General features: G+C 48.8%; 1 protein-coding gene across 9 annotated transcripts in view; it reads right to left on the bottom strand.

The window, feature by feature from the left end:
- Positions 1-10648, bottom strand: part of DNAJB6 (DnaJ heat shock protein family (Hsp40) member B6) — a 73569-nt gene extending 62921 nt beyond the window's left edge. For 2 of the 9 annotated variants that reach the window (XM_025449866.3, XM_049094626.1), the window contains exon 1: positions 10490-10644. The gene's annotated coding sequence lies outside the window, so the exon portion shown is untranslated. Of the gene's footprint in view, positions 1-9755; positions 9974-10005; positions 10149-10372; positions 10423-10489 lie in introns of those variants that run through there. The other 7 variants (XM_025450162.3, XM_025450021.3, XM_035699964.2 and 4 more) reach the window with 7 other exon arrangements.
- Between the last annotated feature and the right edge of the window lie 1419 nt (positions 10649-12067).

Genomic DNA, 12067 nt, shown 5'->3' with positions numbered 1-12067 from the left:
CTGTGCAAACCGTGCTCCCATCTAAATGAAATGAACACAACTCCACAAGGCAGGAGGGAATTAGGAACTGCAGTCCTAAGGCACCTACACTACCACAGCATTGTAGGGTCACGTGACTGTGCACTTGTTAGTTGTAAATATACACTGCAGACTCCAGGGCAACCAGGAAGAATTCTAAAAAGAATTCTAAAAAGAATTCACATAAAATGTTCAATTAAAACTACAAAATGCAGAAAATGTGTACAAGACAAAAGCAGCAACAATGAGGCAAAAAAGATGAACAGTGACAATTTTAGAGGTTAATCCAACTGAATCAACAGTCACTGTGGACCTCAATGGCCTGAACAAAGCACTCTCAAATCTGGACACAATCTCCTGTGACTGACCCATCCCATTCTCAGCCCGCCTTAACCAATCACCAAGAGCCACCAGTTACCGCCCCTGCCTCCCCACCCCATCCCCTCCCCCCTTTCACCTCTCCCCACCTGTCTTGAGCCCACCACAGAACCACCACAGCTATACAGCTATAACCACAGTGGGCAGGGCTGAGACCCATGCAAACCCTTCAAGGGTTCCCATTTAACAAACTTTACCGATTTCTGGTCTGATTTGTACTTTTCATGCCGATCATCTTTACTTTTTTTTAACATTTTTAAAAATTGATTTGCAAGTGGGTACATGTAATATCCACAAAACCCATAAGTTAAAAATGCTAATTATTTTTTCTAAAACAACTTGGATGCAGTAAGTTTCATTACTTTAGTAGCAAAAACCCATCACACCCATCATCTTAGATGGAAAACGGCATCAAAGGCTGGCATCCAGATTTCATCCTCTGTGCAAAGCAGACTTCACTTCCTGTCTGCACTCTGGCCTGAGGGTATCCTCTGCCTGGAACTCTTGCTCTGTGCCCCTCACAGGTGCACTCCTCATCCATATCTGAAGTCAAGGTTACCTCCTCACCTGAGGACACACTTATGAGTAGCCCTCTTGACCGTGGATTGGATCTTATATAACATTTATCACTTTATCATATCCATAGGCTCCTTGAGGGCAGAACCCACACCATGTTACCTTTATGAGCTCAGTAATCCACTCCCTGGCAAATTACGAGGCTTACTGAATGGGTACAGAGTTACTCTGCACTACAGAACCTCAGGAAACTACCAAAGTTCCTTCACATTCCAACAGGTGAGTAAGCTGAAAACTCAGTATCTTATACTCAGTAATATAAATGCTGGTGCATAAAGAGTTTGTATTCCCTAATTAAATCTTCCAACGGTTTCATTTTTAGGGAGACTTATTAGCAAATTAGCAAACATTCTGATTGGCTGCCACTTAGTCTATGACCATGATATGATCTTTTTCACATTCCGTGGGTCCGTAACACACTGAGGACTCTACAGAGACCATCACTAGCTACTTTCCTAAGGTCAATTTTTTGTGCTAAAGCTGGAAAGGCATTTCTAAAACCATTTCTTCCCAATCTGTGTTCAGCCAAACAACATGTGTATGACTTGAATGCACCTGCTGCCTACAAGGCTAAATCGAGGCAGTGAAAGCCATTTAAAATAGCATCTATTTAAACTTTAAACTTTACGTAAAGCACCCAAGTTGAATCTGAGGAGAACATTATAAGGTATAAAAATATACAAAGATAACAATGTATCCTCATAAAGGTATTAACTACAGCTATAATCACACTACACTATACAAATGTGCAACACCTACACATACACCAAAAACATACATTACATACTAATTTTATCTCAAAAAAAAAATTCAGGATTAAATGACCAAAATAAAAAAAATATATGTAGTACAAGAAAGAAAAAAAATATGGAAGCAGAGGCAACAATAGCAGAATTAAGGGTCAGCTGGAAAGCAGGCCACAGGCCTGTACACCCAGCTTCCAGGGAAGAGGCCCTACAGTGGCTCAGACACTGGCAGGGCAGTTTCAGAACAAACACGTACAGGCCAGTTTCCCCTTTTACAGGGCAACAGGCACTGTGGATACGCAAACACCCTGACACAGCTAACACTTGAGCCCATCCTGTGTCCAGCATGTGCTCAGGCACCAGGAAGCCAGGACCGCTGTCCCTGTTGCTGTGTCAGGAAGTCTGAGGTCCAGAGTCATGCAACACAGTGGTGGCGCACCAGGAGTCCAAATCAGCCCCAGGCCCACCATGCAGAGGCCGCCCTCGTCACCACCACAGTGCCACACAAGTATCTCAAGAGGTCCGGTGTAGGAATTTCTACCTCAGAAAAATGTGTAAGACACTGCCTATCTGGGTTCTGGGGAGGCTGCACCAATTTACACCCTACCCGGGCTCAGGAGCTCAGAAACAACACCTTTCCAACCGATTAAGTGAAGCCCGCTCTGTTCTGCATCCACAAAAAGAAGCAACTTTTCATATTCAAGAGCTATCTGATGTGCTTCCACTGAACGACTGAATCTGCATCGTTTGCCCATTTTTCTACCTAATGGTTGGTGTTTGTGACTTTTTAAAACCAAATCACAGAGACCACTAGAAGCCAAGCTTTGTCTCCTAATATCCGTTGCTTCAACATGGGAATACTCATCAAGTGGGTACATGTTGCTAGGGCTGAAAAAAGTGGTCAGTCAACTCAGAGTGCTCCTACCCACGTGAGATGGAGGGCAACTCAGACTCTGAAATGAGTCAGGGAAAGCACAGGGCAGGCACCAGAACCAGCCACACAGGGGCCCCAAGCAGCAGTACCATACTGCGGTCCACTGTGACCTCATATTCGTGGGGAAAGAAAAACATCTAATTGAGGATTCTTAGGCCTGATCCAGAAGATGCTATCTCCCCTAATACTACATGAGCCTGTGAATTTGCACTTTAAAAAAAGTACCTCAGGTAGGTGATCCATACAAATATTCACGTAGAATGCAAACCTGGGGGGCGCTCAGTAGGTGAGGCATCTGCTGAATCCAGTTGTGATCCAGGGATCCCAGAGATCAGAACTCTCTACTGGGGAGGTGGGGGAGTCCCTGCTCAGCGGAGACTCTGCTTCTCCCTCTGGGCCACCCCCCCCCCCCATGCTCTCTGAAATAAATTTTAAAATCTTAAAAAAAAAAAACAGAATGCAAATCCAAGGTTGCCGGTCTACTTACCAGAATGAATTCTGACTAAACCAAATTGGCAAAATATTAAAATGTTATTGCAGGGAATCCCTGGATGGCTCAGTGGTTTAGCACCGCCTTCAGCCCAGGGCGTGATCCTGGAGACCCGGGATCGAGTCCCATGTCGGGCTCCCTGAATGGAGCCTGCTTCTCCCTTTGCCTGTGTCTCTGCCTCCCTCTCTCTGTCTCTCATGAATAAATAAAATAAAATCTTTAAAAAAAAATAAAAAATAAATAAAATAAAATGTTATTGCATACCCAACATATGCCAGGTATCATACATTCTAATCTCATCTTCTCATCCAATTCACTGTACCCAAATGATCATGGACTAGTTTCTCTCTGGAAAGAGGACTTCCCATGTCACCTAGGTTATGCGTCCACAGTCCTGTCAACAAGAGACGAGTTGTGTGGTCTTTGGCTCCTCTGAGGATACAGCTGCGGAGTAAAATCAGTCCTCACAACATACCAGCCCACTAAGTGTGAACACCTTCTCCTTTCAGCTTTTGGATTAAGGGTCTCTCTCATCTAACTCCTAAGTGTCCAAGCCTGCCCATTAAGACTCTCACTTTTTCCATGGAGACTACAATCACAACAAATGAATGAAAGTATAAACATACTCAGTACCCAAGATGCTTCCTAGGAGTGAAGGCTAGTAGCTCAAGTACCCACTTCCCTATAGTTGCTTGCTACTTGAACCCACATACCATAACCTTGATACCAAAACACAGGTCTGATTCCCAAAGTGAAGTCAGCTACCATCATCTCTTACAATTACTCTACAGAAGAATTAAGCCATCTTTATTTACAAGTTTTATTACTAGAGCATTCTGGACTACAAGCAGAATTCTGGGTAAAATAAGTCTCGTCATTTTTCCTAAGTGTCTGAAATTTCCCCTTTACTATCAAGAGAAAAAATTACGTAGAATATCCATCCAAACTGCCTTTACTGACTTCTATTTCTATGTATCATTGAAAAAGTACCAGAAAGGCACTTTACAGGTTCTCGAACCTCTTGGTTACCTTCAAAAGCTCACCTTATTCACTTTAAGACTTCCTCTGATCAATCTAGCCACTTCATTCTTCTCTAAATACATGATCTCTAAGGATACAGCCCCTTGAATCAAATACTCCTCAACTGGGATGCCTGGATGGCTCAGCGGTTGAGCATCTGCCTTTGGCTCAGGGCATGATCCCACGGTCCCCGGATCGAGTTCCATATCAGGCTCCCTGCATGGAACCTGCTTCTCCCTCTGCCTATGTCTCTGCCTGCCTCTGTGTCTCTCATGAATAAATAAAAAAATCTTTAAAAAAAATATTCAACTGCAGGCAAAACAGTCTGCAGAAAAAGAAAAGTTCTAACTACAGAAAGAACACTCTTGCTCCACAACAAAGATGTAAGTGAAATATAACAAATTATCCAAGGACACAGCTAAGCCAGTACAAAATTACTATCCCTCTCCAAATACCACCTTCCCCCACCTGGCCCCAGAAACTAGCTGCAGAAACAAATGATCTGCAGGGGATAAGGCAAAGATGAGGAAACAGCAATGAAGGTTGGCCTCAGAGAAAAGGTGGGATCAGATCCATCTCGATATCCCCTTTACCCAAAGAGCTTCATGTGATTTAGGAGGCACTGCTTGGCTTCCCTGTACTCTCGTCCCTGAAACTTCTCTACTATCAGCTTTGACTATAAATACATCAGTTATCTGATGAGCTATGTGAGGTGCTCCAGGAGGAGTTAGCTCTAAAAAAGCAAGTTTTCTGCACAGCCTAGTTGGCCCCCTTCAGTTACGAAACCTTGGTTTTGCTTTTTCTAAAGGAGAAAAAAAAACTCAAGAATGTATGTGCCTTGCCCTGGTGGCCCAGCGGTTTAGTGCCGCCTTCAGCCCAGGGTGTGATCCTGGAGACTCGAGATCGAGTCCCACGTCAGGCTCCCTGCATGGAGCCTGCTTCTCCCTCTGCCTATGTCTCTGCCTCTCTGTGTCTGTCATGAGTAAATGAATAAAATCTTTAAAAAAAAAAAAAAAAAAGTATGTGCCCAACATGACTGCTATATGTTAGCCTCTCAGACCTCTACAGACTATCCCTGAGTCAAGATCCTCAAGCCTAGTGGATGACTTAGACCCCTCCACATTCCAGGATGTTGTTATTCCATATCCCAAATACTGGCCAACTACCACGTAAGATGTTACTGGGCAGAAGTGACCATCTTTCCATAAGACCTTTCGCAAATACCTCTTCACCTAACATCTAAGAAACCTTGCTCTGCTTGCAAAACAAAAACCTCCTTTGTTCCTTTCCAACCTATGAGACTAAATGCTGAAAATGTTCGGGAAGGGAGAAAACCCTCCTTGCACAATGCCTTTTCTTCTTATCCACCCACAGACTGCCGCTCATTATACATTGTTATAACATAATTCCAGCGAAAGGTCATATATATCCATTTAACACATTTCCTAGCTTTAGCTTAAAAACCCAGCAAATCAAAATACTCATTACTTCTATTAACTCAAAAAAGAGGTAACTGTAAAGAAACCATTTTTATGGGGCATCTGAGTGGCTCAGTTGGTTGGGTGTCTGCCTTCAGTTCAGGTCGTGGTCCTGGGGTCCTGGGATCGAGCCCCACATTGGGCTCCCTGCTCAGCAGTGAGCCTCCTTCACCCTCTCCTCCCCACTCGTGCAATCTCTCTCTCTCAAATAAGTAAAATCTTTAAAAAAAAAAAAAAAATTAAAAGAACATTCTCATTTCTTTCTTAAGATTTTAAGTAATCTCTATACCCAACATGGGGCTTGAACTTACAACCAATCCAAGACTAACAGTCACATGCCCTATGGACTGAGCCAGCCAGGCGCCCCAAGAAACCATCTTTTTAAATGTTTATTCTTGTATGGCATCAAGCTAATTTAGGGCAATGCAATTTGCTTAATGGAATGGAAGCAGGCAAGACCTTTAATAATAAATTAATAAATCTGGAGAAGTTTCCTATATGTCACTTTGTTACGTGAGAATTCCCAGAATACATGGCTGGGGGACGGGAGAGGGGAGGGAATTGGGTTGCACACATGAGATGGGACACAGTCGTGAACTATTACTGCTTATCACAGACCATCTACTTACCTACGGAGCCAATATGCCATCAGCTATTCCTGAAATAAGCAAGGACACTATTTCCATTCAACTCAAGATCTGAGACCACTGATCGCCAAAACCAGTAATCAACAACTATTAGACCCTCACAGACATAACTAAGCTCTTTTTGTTAAAATAAACAGGACACATAGCAAGTACACAGTCCTGGTACCTGTGAACTCAAACGGAGTACTTTCACCCCCAACTCTCCTGAAGTCTGGATTCCATTATGAAACACGAAGTGTAAGCAGGACAAAGATCCACCCCAAATCATGTTTTCTCAGCACTGTGGGCCTTAGGCACAAAGAGAGCACAGAAGTGACGATTCCAGGCCTACCCTAAAGAAACACACAGAAGGCCCTATAACCACCTGTGCTGGTGAAAAGTAGAATGAGAATTAAAGGGTACAAATCACATGCTACCTGAAGAAATTAGCTTTCCAAATACAACTGATCCTTGCAACTGAACTTAAATATCCTAAAATAACTGGAGTATTTTGATAAACAAATACAACCAAACACAAAAACTCCTTGCAGCTCTACTACCTCACAGTCTTTCACAATGGCTATTGTTTGTTTTCTTACTTAAGACTGATGTCAGGGTAACAGTTTTCAGAGAAAACCAAGCTATGCCCAAGTAAGAGACTTCTGAAATAAGGTATTAGAGGTATATAAATAAAAGATTCCTCTCCATTACGGCATAAAATGCAATCCTTAGAAATGTAACTACCGGGATGCCTGGGTGGCTCAGCGGTTGAGCGTCTGCCTTTGGCTCAGGACGTGATCCTGAACTCCTGGGATCAAGTCCCACGTCAGGCTCCTTGAACGGAGCCTGCTTCTCCTCCCTCTACCTGTGTCTCTGCCTCTCTTTCTGTGTCTCTCATGAATAAATAAATAAAATCTTAAAAAAAAAAAAAAGAAACCTAACTACTTTATAATTTTTTTCAACATTTTTCAGTAATCTCTACATCCAACACAGCTCCAACTCACAACTGAGACCAAATGTTGTGCACACCACTGATGGAACTAGCCAGGTGCCCCGTTTATAATTTTTTTCAGAAATTAATTTTCCCCACCTTAAATATGAAGTGAAATAATAGTAATAGTGAAGTATTTTTTTAAACTTACTTTTCCTAAGCAGGATATTAATACAAGGGGGGATCCCTGGGTGGCTCAGTGGTTTAGTGCCTGCCTTTGGCCGGGGGCATGGTCCTAGTCCTGGAGTCCCAGGAGTCCTACATCAGGCTCCCTGCAGGGAGCCTGCTTCTCCCTCTGCCTGTCTCTGCCTCTCTCTGTGTGTCTCTCATGAATAAATAAAATCTTTAAAAAACTAAATGGTCAAAAAAATTTTTTCTCCAAACTGAGTTATCCATAAGTCATTTTCTCCATTTAGGCTTTAAAATAGTCTTTCCAGGGCAGCCCCTGTGGCCCAGCAGTTTAGCGCCGCCTTCAGCCTGGGGTGTGATCCTGGAGACCTGGGATTGAGTACCACGTCGGGCTCCCTGCATGGAGCCTGTTTCTCCCTCTGCCTGTGTGTCTCTGCCCCTCTCTCTCTCTCTCTCTCTCTCTCTCTCTCTGTGTCTGCCATGAATAAATAAATAAAATCTTTAAAAAATTAAAATAAAATAGTCTTTCCAGGGCACCTGGCTAATTCAATTGGTAGAACATGTGACTCCTGATCTTAAAGTTGTGAGTTCAAGCGCCGAGGTCAAGGTAGAGATTACAATTAGTCAATCGTCCTTCCATTCCTACATTATAATTTCTACCACTATTCTTATCTTCACCAACCTTGCTGTTCTTCTCATTTACCTCCTGAATTTCAAGTTCTCACAAATCTTATTTATCAAAGAGAAACGACAGCATTTGTTAATTCCTGTTGGCCACTGTCCCCATCCTAAATTCCCTAATAAACCTGCAATTACGCCTATTTCACCACTAGGTGGTGTTCTGAACAAATTTAAAGCAAACCAGAGTTCTCAGACCACCCCCACTCTAAATTTTAGATTTCCAAGAAAAAAAGCCTTTCTAATTTACAAATAGAGGCTGATTCCATTCACTTAATCCTTACCATCCTGCAACAGAAAAGGCATGCAATCACCCTCAACCCTTAACTAACACAGCAGATGACCTGTAATGGGCAGTCCCAGCAACTGTGGAAGGTAACAGAACATCACCAAGGTAACAGTAGTACACTGCAACCCTGAAAAGTGAATTTAAAATAACTCACTAAGGGCGGCTGGATGGCTCTGGTCAAGATCCCAGGGTCCTGAGATCTGGGATGGAGCCCCAGGGCAGGCTCCCTACTCTGCTTCTCCCTCTGCCCTTGCTGAGCTCACTCTCTCCAATAAATAAAGCAAGCCTTTAAAATAAGTTAAGTAAATAAAATTATAAACTTACTGAATTTTAAAGTGCCCTCTTAAATAAAACAAACTAAAAAATATGCAAACACCATCCCCTGCCCCAACCTGGTTTTTGAGTTTGCGAGTCAGAAACTACTAATGGTAGGGAGTAGAATCGTTTTAAAAGTGTCCAAAACAGGGGAGCCCTGGGTGGCTCAGTGGTTTAGCGTCTGCCTTCGGCCCAGGGTGTGATCCTGGAGTCCTGGGACCGAGTCGCGCATCAGGTTCCCTGCATGGAGCCTGCTTCTCCCTATGCCTCTCTCTCTCATGAATAAATAAATAAGATCTTAAAAAATATACATCCTTTAAAATAAATAATAAAGATGTCCAAAAACAAAGTGAAAACAGAGGAAAATGGTTCTACTCTTAATATTTACACCTACGAAAAATAATGGGCTTGCTGAAAGACAAAAGCTATTGTGTGCCACTTAATTGCAGGTGTACTATCATTCCTCGTCCATAATTTAGTCTTCAGAATATTAAACACCGCTCTCCACCCAGCCCTCCGGATAAGTCTGTCCCGCAGCCAGAAAAACCTCTCAAATACACCAATCTCAAATCAAGGAAACAAATTTAAAACACAGATTTTTTAAGTGGGTGCTGAACTCCTGTGAAATCCCCTAACTGCTCCTTAAGTCCCAAACCCTAAGCAACAAGTTGAGGCTTAGGCTCAGCCCACCCCACCAAGCCAATGTACTTCCCCAACTCCCATGCGCCTTATCCAGAACATTCCACCACTTACCGGCTACTATGCATAAAAACCACACATCCTTTTGTTACACAAACACGCAAGTACTAACCCCAAAGTAGTTAAAAGTGCACATTATGAACTTCCCAGGGAACCGGGGGTTGGGGGTATCTGGGAGACGCGGGAGGGAAGCACAGTGCGGAAACATTTGGACCCGCATCATTATTCGACACGATTACAGCAGAAAAGCAGCAACAAGTTCCACGGGCTTGCTAACCCCTCCTCTCGCTGGCAGCCGACTAGTCCCGGCCAGAGCCGAACCTCCCCCCCCCCCCCCAACCCCGGGCTCGCTCGAAGACCTTCCGGGACCACACGGTAGGCCACCTACCCTCCGTGCCTCAATTGTCCCCTTCCTTGGGCACAGGCTGACGTAAACTTCACTCCTATAAATCATGACACACTCTGAAGCAACAGACCAAACCGGCTGTTTGGGTGAGATCCGGGCGTTTTGCTCATCCGAAAACTTTTAAACAATTAGTGGGAAGTTCCGGGAACGCGGCTTCGCGTCTCCCGGAGCCGCTTCCTGGTCTCCGTGTTCGGGGCGTCCTCCCCCAGACTGCCACCCTCTGCAGACCTACCTCGTCTCTGGCTTTGGGGTCATCCACGTGGGGCTTTATGAAGAGTAAAAACCTGCCTTCCCGCGGCGGGGCCCCCGCCCAGCCCGCCCCCCGCCCGAGCCCCGGCCCAACCGCCGGCGCGGGGCGAACCAAGGGCGAAGGCCGCCCCGACCCCGGGGCCCGCTCCCGCCCCGGGCCGCGACTCCTGACCCCGGCCCCGCCCCGGGCCGGGCCCCCGTGCACCCAGCCCGACGCCCACGCCCGCCGCCCGCCCCCGCCGCCCCGGCCTCACCGCCGGCCCGGGCCCCGCCACCCCCACCCGCCGCGCCCGCGCCCCCGGCCCCGGCCCCGGCCCGGCCGCCCGCAGACACCCCAGCCCGACGCTCACCTCGGAAGGCCGGCCCCACGGCAGGCCCCAGATCCCCGACCCCGGGCCCGAGCCCCCCGCCCCGGCGCGGCCCCACACCGGTCCCAGGCCCGCCCCCCGCCCGAGGGCGACGCTCACCCAGGACAGGGAGCCGGCGGCGGGCAGGAGGCGCGGCGGGGCGGCGGCCCGGGTCCCCTCGGCTCCGGCACAGCGGCGCTGGCAGCGGCGGCGGCGGCGGCTCCTCGCGCTTTCCTTTCTCTCCTTTCTCCGACAACAAACAGGAAGTGCGTCACGCGGCGGCGGCACGGCGACGTACACTTCCGCCCGGCCCTGACGCCGCGCATGCGCCCCGCCCCGCCCGCGTTCCCGAAGGTTCGTCGAGGCCCGGCTTGGGCGGGGGTGGAAGGGAAGGGCCAGCCGCGGCGTCCCGGCGCCCCCGGGGGTGCTGTCCCGCGCCCACCCCACCGAGCGGCGGCCGTCACACACACTCAGCCTGGGCGGCCGGTCAGGAGGCCGGGCCCGCGCCCGCCGCCCCCCGCGACAGTGCTCTTTGTCGTGTCCTCTCTAGTAGCAGGAAAACAAGGTGACCGCGGCTCCAGGGACCGCAGAGCCCCTCCCCCACCTGCAGAGCCTCCCCTGCCCCCCTCCTGGAACTGACCCCCACCCCCACCTGCAGAGCCTCAGCTGCCCCCCTCCTGGAACTGACCCCCATCCCCACCTGCAGACCCTCCCCTGCCCCCCTCCTGGAACTGACCCCCACCCCCACCTGCAGAGCCTCAGCTGCCCCCCTCCTGGAACTGACCCCCACCCCCACCTGCAGAGCCTCCCCTCCCCCCCTCCTGGAACTGACCCCCATCCCCACCTGCAGACCCTCCCCTGCCCCCCTCCTGGAACTGACCCCCACCCCCACCTGCAGAGCCTCAGCAGCCCCCCTCCTGGAACTGACCCCCATCCCCACCTGCAGAGCCTCAGCTGCTCTCCTCCTGGAACTGATCCCCACCCCCACCTGCAGAGCCTCAGCTGCTCTCCTCCTGGAACTGACCCCCACCCCCACCTGCAGAGCCTCTGCTGCTCTCCTCCTGGAACTGACCCCCACCCCCACCCCCACCTGCAGAGCCTCAGCTGCCCCCTCCTGGAACTGACCCACATCCCCACCTGCAGAGCCCTAGCTGCCCCACTCCTGGAACTGACCCCCATCCCCACCTGCAGAGCCTCAGCTGCCCCCCTCCTGGAACTGACCCCCATCCCCACCTGCAGACCCTCCCCTGCCCCCCTCCTGGAACTGACCCCCATCCCCACCTGCAGAGCCTCAGCTGCCCCCCTCCAGGAACTGATCCCCACCCCCACCTGCAGAGCCTCAGCTGCCCCCCTCCTGGAACTGACCCCCACCCCCACCTGCAGAGCCTCTGCTGCTCTCCTCCTGGAACTGACCCCCACCCCCACCTGCAGAGCCTCAGCTGCCCCCTCCTGGAACTGACCCCCATCCCCACCTGCAGAGCCCTAGCTGCCCCACTCCTGGAACTGACCCCCACCCCCACCTGCAGAGCCTCAGCTTCTCCCCTCCTGGAACTGACCCCCCCACCCCCACTTGCAGACCCTCCCCTGCCCCCCTCCTGGAACTGATCCCCCACCCCAGCATCCTCTTGCTTTCATCCAAGGCAGTGCCTTGTGCCATCTCAGGGAGCGCCTCCGTTTTCCTGGGTGTCTCCTGTAGGT

This window comes from Canis lupus, chromosome 16, assembly GCF_003254725.2.
Source record: "Canis lupus dingo isolate Sandy chromosome 16, ASM325472v2, whole genome shotgun sequence".
Lineage (NCBI taxonomy): Eukaryota > Metazoa > Chordata > Mammalia > Carnivora > Canidae > Canis > Canis lupus.
The sequence above is the reverse complement of the archived record's forward strand: the minus strand, read 5'-3'. Positions and strand labels throughout refer to the sequence as shown.